Below are 9,807 nucleotides of genomic sequence, written 5' to 3' on the forward strand. Positions count from 1 at the left end.
CAAAATTTCATCCACATATCGAGTGGCCGCCAAAGACCCTCCACGAAAAACGACCAACTCTGTGCGACACTCCATTGGAATTCCCGCCCACACCATCACTGAGCTACGTTGAAAAGGTCGGCACTGGTAAAAATCACAAGCTTCGTACATTTCATTTCGCCTTTACGACTCTCTTTCACACCTATCGGGCAAACGTAGAGAAAATCTACACGCATCTGTAAAAAGTACAGCAGACCAATCGTCCAAAGACCAATGGCTGTGTTCTCGAGCAAATGCGAGCCGTGCAACTCTGTGTTCTGGTCAATTCTGGTCCTCTTACGGGCGAAAAGTCATCAGTCCATACTGATTTAATTTCAAGCAGTGCGTTCAGAAATTTGAACACTCCGAACTTGCTAGAGCTGATGAATCACTTGAACAACTGTAAGGTGCCGGTTTCGCAAAATTCTCAAGTCAAAAAACGGTCATCCTGTTGTTCTATTACTTTAGGGTGACCAGAATCGGGCCTTTTATGGTAGGACCCAGTTTCTCGAAAACGTCTGACGGCGTCTCGCAGTGTTTCGTAGGCAACTCCGTTGGCAATAGCCGCATACCTGATGGAACGTCCATCATCAATAAGTAACACACCACGCGCAACATCTTCAACACTAAGTGACATTTTTAAGTTTAAAACTTGAAATTAAGAAAAAAAGATGAAAACTAAAAAGTTTATTGCTTTCAAAAGAATTCAAATGAGACTGAATAAACATTTTAAATTACGTATAAAATGGAAAAATTGAAAAATCCTTTATCCTTGTTTTGGATTAAGGATTAAGTGTGTTTACCTAATATGATATTCCCAATGTAAAACATAGCGTAAGCAAAATTGCTTGGTAAAAACAATGAGACAAATTAAGAGCAAAATTTTCTTTTATCGAGAAAAAATCAATTGGGTGGAATTGTTTGCCTGTTAGGGTATCAAGAAATCAAACTAGGTCACAAGTAAGTTATGTGCTTTTACTTAAAAGAAATCTGGAGACTGAATACTCAACCAAATGAACGAAAACGACGAACCTCTCTCCATACAAAGAGATTTCTTTGCCTTTTTCTCATCAGACCTATAAAGGCCGATATATATTGATCTATGTATGTATCAAATCATTTTTTAGTTTAACTAATATGTGAAAAGTGAGGAAAGGGTTGGAAGCACTAAGTGACATTTTTAAGTTTAAAAATTGAAATTACGTAAACAAAGATGAAAATTAAGCAGTTTATTGCTTCACAATTCAAATGAGACTGAATAAACATTTTAAATTCCGTATAAAATGAAAAAATTGATAAAATCCTTTTTCCTTGTTTTGGATTAAGGATTAACCGTGTTTACCTAATATGATATTCCCAATTAAAATACAGCATAAGCAAATATTTATTGGTAAAAACGATGAGACATATTAAGGGCAGAATTTTTCTTTATCGAGAAAATGAAAAAAAAATCAATTGGTTCGAATTTTTTGCATGTCAGGGTATCAAGAAATCAAAATAGGTCACAAGTAAGATATGTGCTTTTACGTAAAGCAATCTGGAGACTCTGAATACTCAACCAAATGAATGAAAACAACGAAACTCTTTCTATACAAAGAGATTTCTTTACTTTTTTCTCATCAGATCGCTATGCCAATATTGGTGGGTTTCGGGGCATTGCAGTAAACAGTCGTATTCGGAAAATCTAGGTTATACAGAAGAGAGCTTAAAAAAATTATCACACAGGAGCTTTGAGGTAACTGAGCAACTTAACTTTACATGCAGATATGAATATACCCTTGGTTATCTCAGTCATGCTTATGCTGTCCTTACTGAGAAAACGAAAAACCACCAAAATCGACTTATTTCATAAGTGTCAAAAAAGCTATCACGAACTATCAGGAAACTAAAACGAAAAGCCTCAAGATCATCACCTTATATGTATACATATATGAACAGATAGAACTAATTGAACTCTTAGTGTCTACAAATTAATGCTCACAATAATTATTATTTACGTATGTATCAAATCATTTTTTAGTTTAATGAGAAATGCCTCAAATTATTTTCCTTCCGCAAACAAATCAAGTTCTTTTAAGTTAGATGGCCTGGAATTATGTCCGATATAATATTTATCCATGGCCTTCTTAATAATAACATTGGCTCTCCATAATTGCATCATACCTCAATTTTCATGTCACAGCATTCTACCATCAATTTTCCCGTACGAACTACACATCTCGCTCTCCCATAAAAAAGATGTTGGGTCCGGTCAATACGCTACCCCCAACAGTACGGATATTTATAATATTCTAACGCCAGTTTGAAGAGGAATTTGTACTACAAAGGTCAATTAGTACATCTATGGTATATGTGTATATGTATATGCATGTGAGTCAATGTGTATGTACATGGGTATATTCGTATGTATACCGGATGTGCAGGTTGATTTGTTTGTGTTGATATGTGTATGTAATTAATTAATCATATTTACAATGTTTTTTATTTACTAGTCAAATCCCAAATATTATTTATGTATTCAAATAAAAGTATCTAAACTATAAGGTATGTTATTATTTTATTATTGCCAATTATTTAGAAATCGTGAGATGCGGTCTGGTGTGATGTAGGTTCAGAAAAAATTTTTCCTTAACGTGTCAACGTTTCGATCTTTATTGAGATCATCTTCAGGGCCTGGGATTTACAAACATTGTTTACATTTATCAAATACATTTTGGATGTGGAATAGTACAATGCAAAATATATTTTTTATATTCAATCAAAGTATTTCTACTCACTCAAAGTGTTTGTCTTCTGTGTAATTGTGCCATTCTTGCCTGTCGTGTTGAGAGTGCCAGTGAGATTTTGCTGTTTTGTTTGTATTACGTTGGATTTGGATGTGGATTGGGTTCGAATCTCGCTCGTGACATTGACTTTTTTATCTCAACTAAAAACCTTAATTAATTGAAAGATATTAATTGGTCAAGCGGACCACGAAAACTAGCGGATTTTAGAAAAACGTTCTCTTTATCGTGCCAACGTTTCGACCTTTATTGAGATCTTCTTCAGGACCTGGGATTTATAAACGTTCTTTAAATTTTTCAAATGTAGGATGTGAAAAAAATTATACAATAACAGACAATTTTGGATTTAAAATTTAAAATTTATGTTGTTTTACTGCAAAACAACATATCTATGATTGGAAAAAACCCAAACAAAATTCTACAGCACTGTCTACCCACCATTTTGAACACCAACTCAATTTCGACTTTAACAGTCCAAAAATATTACACACAGAACAAAACAAACATAACTTTTTAGAAATGGTTTACATGAACAGCATCAATTACAGAACAGACACGAGATAATTAGAGAAAGGAAAGGCAAATTGTTTAAATTTTTCAAATGTAGTTCAAAACAATCAGTCGCAGGTACGCCAATATCATTAATCAAATTCAACATCGATAACATACATATATCATCATCACATCACACAAAATATATAATACAACATCACATTCCACACACAAACTATTTCTAATTCTTCAACAATTTGCCTTTCTTTTCCCTAATTATTTCCGTAAAAATAATCCTGAAAGAATAATCAGGCCGAACCATTAACCATTTTTTTCCTTTTGTCGGCTCCTTTCTCCTCAAAGAAGCCGACTCCTCATATAAAAATGTCTTTCTATCCCCACTCCTTCAAAATCCAACGTATATATGCATAAAACAGCAATATCTCACTGGCACTCTCAACACGACACGCAAGAATGGCACAATTACACAGAAGACAAACACTTTGATTGAATATATAAAAAATATATTTTGCACTGTATAAATTCACTTTTCCACACCCAAAATGTATTTGTTAAATGTAAACAATGTTTGTAAATCCCAGGGCCTGAAGATGATCTCAATAAAGATCGAAACGTTGGCACGATAAAGAAAATTTTTCTTTCTTTCTTTTGAAGTTTCTTCAACCTACATCACACCAGACCGCATCTCACGATTTCTAAATAATTATCGATTAACGGTCACTAATCACCACACATTATTGCCAATGTTTAATATTTTAATGATTTTCATGTTTTAAATGTTCTTTGACTTTCTTGTAATTATTGTAATAAAATGGGGTATTGCCCTTAAATAAATGAATAAGTATTGATACTTACGGATGCGGATGTAATCCTCGAAAGCTCAACAAAGAAACAATGTTTTCTTTCAAATTGGCCTAATCACTGATTGATTTTTGTAATTTATAATTACATATAAAACTTAACGTTATATGAAGGGCCATACCTGAATTTGGAGACAGAAATGAAGAAATGACACATTCACACGGTATGTATATTATTCTTACAATGTATTTATGCATATCAGATATTGTAATTTTGGGTTTCTGCTTGCAAATGTCTTTCAAATTAGTTCGTTATCATTCATTACTTGTATGTTTGCAATTTTTGCTTGATTTTGAAATTTCAATTTATATTGCTTGGAATCTTCCGAATGCGTGGACTGACCAAGTTGGAAGGAAACAACAGTGCTAAATGAAGTTATGCCGACTTATCTGGGACTGCTTTATTTTTGCTAAGACTGGAAAAAGAGAGTCGTTTATTTTACTGTCCGATTTAATAAGAAATAGCACACGATGAATGACGAAATAAGAATAAAAAGTCTTTCTGAAAAATTTTTGTTAATTGATCATTTATAAAACTCGTATTCATTAACCTCCGTAATAAAACATTTTCATGTTTCGAGTCGTAAAAAGGAGGAGAATTAATTAAGCCACTTCAAGCCCGGAGCCGGGACGGTATCGAGGAAGCAATAAAAAATACCAATGTTATAAAATATTTTAGGGCGGAGGAAAGGGCAATCTTGGGCAAGGCTTGCCCTTTGACCGTTACATAAATCCATCATCTCGGCCCCCACCCCGGCACCGAGCCCTTCCATATTTTGACCATTAAGGGCTCGGCCCTTTGGGGAATATAAAAAGACTTGTCATGCATTTTACAAGCTCTTCCACTTCCGATCCCCCCCGGCTTCCTCAGATAAAAACAACGCATACATATCAAACGTATGAATTATGCAGACCTTATTCCGTTTTCTTTCAACGAGGAGTCTTCAGATTTTTTGAATCGGGGGTTATTCCCTTTTATTGGAGGCCTAAACTCGACGTATATGCATCCCTCCGGGACTGCAAGTTTTATGCACCCTCTTTGAAAATAGAAAATGGTAAATGCATTCAGCGCATAATTGTCGAAACATCACCTCTACAAGTAACACAATCGCGGGGATCGATTTATTAATCTTGGAGTGTACCTTTTAAGTCGACCATCAATCTTTATACTAGTTATTATGGGTTATAAACAAATAAATAAAAACTACAAATAAATATACCAGTTTTTTGTCTTTGATGAGCCTATATCTCACGAAACTTTTGTTGAGTACAGTGACTTTCTGATTAGTTCTTGAGCGTTAACCCTTTCCTCACTTTTCACATATTAATTAAACTAAAAAATGATTTGATACATACATAGATCAATATATATATCGGCCTTTATAGGTCTGATGAGAAAAAGGTAAAGAAATCTCTTTGTATGGAGAGAGGTTCGTCGTTTTCGTTCATTTGGTTGAGTATTCAGAGTCTCCAGATTTCTTTACGTAAAAGTACATAACTTACTTGTGACCTAGTTTGATTTCTTGATACCCTGACAGGCAAACAATTCCACCCAATTGATATTTTCTCGATAAAAGAAAATTCTGCTCTTAATTTGTCTCATTGTTTTTACCAATCAATATTTGCTTATGCTATGTTTTACATTGGGAATATCATATTAGGTAAAAACGCTTAATCTTAATCGAAAACAAGGATAAAGGATTTTTCAAGTTATCCATTTTATAGGTAATTTAAAATGTTTATTCAGTCTCATATGAAAGCAATCAACTTTTTAGTTTTCATCTTTATTTTCTTAATTTCAATTTTTAAACTTAAAAATGTCACTTAGTGCTGAGGATGTTGCGCGTGGTGTGGCACTTATTGATGATGGACGTTCCATCAGGTATACGGCTATTGGCAACGGAGTTGCGTACGAAACACTGCGAGACGCCGTCAGACGTTTTCGAGAAACTGGGTCCTACCATGGACGGCCCGGTTCTGGACACACTAAGGTAACAGAACCACAGGATGACCGTTTATTGACTTGAGAATTTTGCGAAACCGGCACCTTACAGTTGTTTAAGCCATTCGTCAGCTTCAGCAAGTTCGGAGTGTTCAAATTTCTGAACGCACTGCTCGAAGAAGGTTAAATCAGTATGGACTGATGGCTTATCGCCGCGTAAGAGGACCAGAATTGGCCAGAACACACAGAGTTGCGCGGCTCGCATTTGCTCGAGAACACAGCCATTGGTGGACGATTGGACTGCTGTACTTTTTACAGATGAGTGTAGATTTTCTCTACGATTTCCAGATGGGAATGAAAGATTGTGGAGAAGGCGAAATGAAAGGTACGAAGCTTGTAATTTTTCCCAGTGCCCACCTTTTCAACGTAGCTCAGTGGGCGGGAATTCCAATGGAGTGTCGCACACAGTTGGTTGTTGTTCGTGGAGGGTCTTGAAGGCCAGTCGTTATGTAGATGAAATTTTGGAACATCATGCTTTGTCCTTGATGAAATCAACGACAATAATAATAATAATAACATCAGGGTCTTAGCCTGGTCAGCCCGTTCTCCAGACTTGAACCACATCGAACATGTATGTGATAACCTCAAAAGACGAATAAGAGCACGTCCATCACTTCCTGATACACTCCACGATCTTGAAAGGACTCTTCGTGAAGAATGTGCTAACCTCCTGCGAATAGACATTTCCAAGCTGGTAAAAAGTATGTCGAGGCGTCTTCGAGAGGTAATTAAGACAAGAGAAGGAAATACGCGATATTTAAATCCTAATTAAAAATATAAAACAAAATTAAAACACATTTTATCTGTGCCTGATCTATGACTGCCTTTTATTTATTTTCCTTAGCAATTTACATTTTTTAATTTTTTTAGACACAGATTCAATTATTAAGTGTTCAAAAACGTGAAACTTTGATTAATATATAAAAATATATACAAATCAAGTCATATTACAAGTGGGCGGAATTTGTTCCCTGTCAATGTATTAAACATTATACTATTTGGTCCTTTCCAATATTATTTTTTGTATTTTTGTGCCATAAAGCCAAGGAATTGCACCCTTCAATTTGGTGATTCTAACGTTTGTTGTATGGTATTTATTGTTTTAAATTGTAGTTTGTAAAATTTATTAAAGAAGGCAGATGAGGATAATTGGCGACGTCGGATCTACAGATTCATCACCACGACGTTGCTCAAAGTAATTATTTATTAAATTCACGTGGTCCGCTTGACCAATTAATATCTTTCAATTAATTAAGGTATTTAGTTGAGATAAAAAAGTCAGTATCACGAACAGGATTCGAACCCACGACCTTCGGCTAGATACGCCGCTGCTCTACCACTTAAGCTATCGTGACCTCGATCCACTCGGACACTTCCCTTCTCCCCATTGAATTTTCCCTCCTTTTTGCCATTTTTCAAATGTGTAATCTATTTGATTCTCAGCGAAAATGAAATGGCCACGGAGAACTTTAGTGAAGGTTTACTTGTGGGTTGAGATGGAGAGTTGTCCAAGAGGATCGAGGTCACGATAGCTCAAGTGGTAGAGCAGAAGCGTATCTAGCCGAGGATCGTGGGTTCGAATCCCGCTCGTGACACTGACTTTTTTATCTCAACTAAAAACCTTAATTAATTGAAAGTAATTATTTATTATAACCAAATAAAACAATTAAATGTTACGAAATTTCATGTCAATCTTAATAATTCACAAAGCAATGTTTGTAAAGAAAGAAAAATTTGGTGGTATAGTACAAAAATAAAAAAACAACTCCTGTTTGTAAACGTCAAGTATGGCGGTAATAACGTTCTAAGTTGGAAAAGTTACCTTCATGAGATCCCTGAAAGTTTCTAAGACAGATCCACGAGATAACACCAGAGAAACAAACATTGTTTTGACCACTTCGCAAGCGTAAATTTCAGTTGTTGCAATTCGATTCACAATTCATTAGCAGGGGAAGTCGTTAAATAATAAAAAGGAAGGATAAAATCGTTAAAAGTACATTATTAATTAGATCAGAGAATAATAAGGTTATTATTAAAAGGTACAATAAACGTACAGAAACAGTGGTAAAGAATTAGGGAAAAGAGGATTTTATAATTATTCAGCAATGTATAACTGAAATCAAATATCGCACACTAAGGAAAAGGAGCAATAAGGACGTATATAGACTAGAGTATTTAAAAGTAATTAGAAAATGTGTCTGATCATACAAGTGAGTAGAAATGTAAAAAAGGCAAGGTAAATCCCTTGTTGAATAAACTACAAAAAAAATTCAATAGGTTGTCGATCAGCTCAAATGGTTTCCGTTCTTTTTCTTCTTCTGGAGTTTTCCTCTTTGCTTCTTTGAAAGGGGAAAAAGGCAATGCAAGAAAAAACAAACATGCCTACTTCCCTTTAATTCAGAAAGATCTATCCTTCCTTCGCGAAAGCTATATTATTGTTTAAACTCTAGTTTTTAATTTTAAAGTGAGGTCTTTTTTTATTTCCTTCCAATCGTTATTGTTTAAGAAAAGTTCAACTTATATAAAGGGTGTTCGGCTACTCGTGTTACAAACTTTCCCAGTAGATTCTACATTCAAAATGGAACCAAAAAGTTAATTATGATCCGAATCCCAGCAGTTTCGGAGTTATTCCACGTTTTCTGATTTTTTAAGACTTCACAACCTTGCTTCAAATAAAAAATGATACCTACAAAACTAAACCGTTTTGGAGAAATCCGTTGATTCCATTGAAAACTACGTTAAATTTCCAATAGTATGTGATCAATAATAAATTTGTAAACGTCGGTGAAATAAGCGTTTTAATAGCCAGAACTTTGAAGAAATTTTTTTTTTTCAAAATTAAAAACCTTACTACGGTGATTCTAAACTACTATTTCTAAACCTAAAGACCAGCAAATTTCAGAAAACGTACTCCATTAAATATCTTTTTTAGTGGTGTAATTGCGTTTTTAATTACTTTTTTCAAAGATGAAGAAATCGATGAAGGAAGGAAAAAACCGTGGTTGATGTATTGTAAGGTGGAAAGATTAATAATGAATGAACTAAAAACGATTTGATTCTTAAAACTCGTTTCTTCTGGAGAATAATACTACAATAATTTTTTAATCAAACTTGCAGTCGTGTTGGTAAATAAGTAAACACTTGCACTATTTAGGTTTCGAACTCAAATTAAATTTTTTAATAAATTCATTTAAAATTACCTTAAGTTTTTATATATATATATATTTTTTTTTTTTTTTTTTTTAAGCCAATCCGTACACCACGGTTTTTTCCTTTCCTACATCGATTTCTTCACCTTTGAAAAAAGTAATTAAAAAAGCAATTACCCCACTGAAAAGGATATTAAATGGAGTACGTTTTCTGGGATTTGCTGGTCTCTATGTTTGGAAATAGTGGTTTAGAATCACCATAGTAAGTTTTTCAACTTTGAAAAAAAATATTTTTCAATAATTCATACATCAAAGGTGCAGTCGTGTTGGTAAGTAAGTAAACACTTGCACTATTTTGGTTTCGAACCCGAAATAAAAAAAAAGTTTAATAAATTCATTCAAAAATTCCTTAATTTTTTTATTTTTTATTATTGTTAATCTTTCAACTTTACCAATCCTTCAACCACGGTTTTTTCTTTTCC

This window comes from Cimex lectularius, unplaced genomic scaffold, assembly GCF_000648675.2.
Source record: "Cimex lectularius strain Harlan isolate CLEC.00 unplaced genomic scaffold, Clec_2.1 scaffold327, whole genome shotgun sequence".
Classification (NCBI taxonomy): Eukaryota; Metazoa; Arthropoda; class Insecta; order Hemiptera; family Cimicidae; genus Cimex; species Cimex lectularius.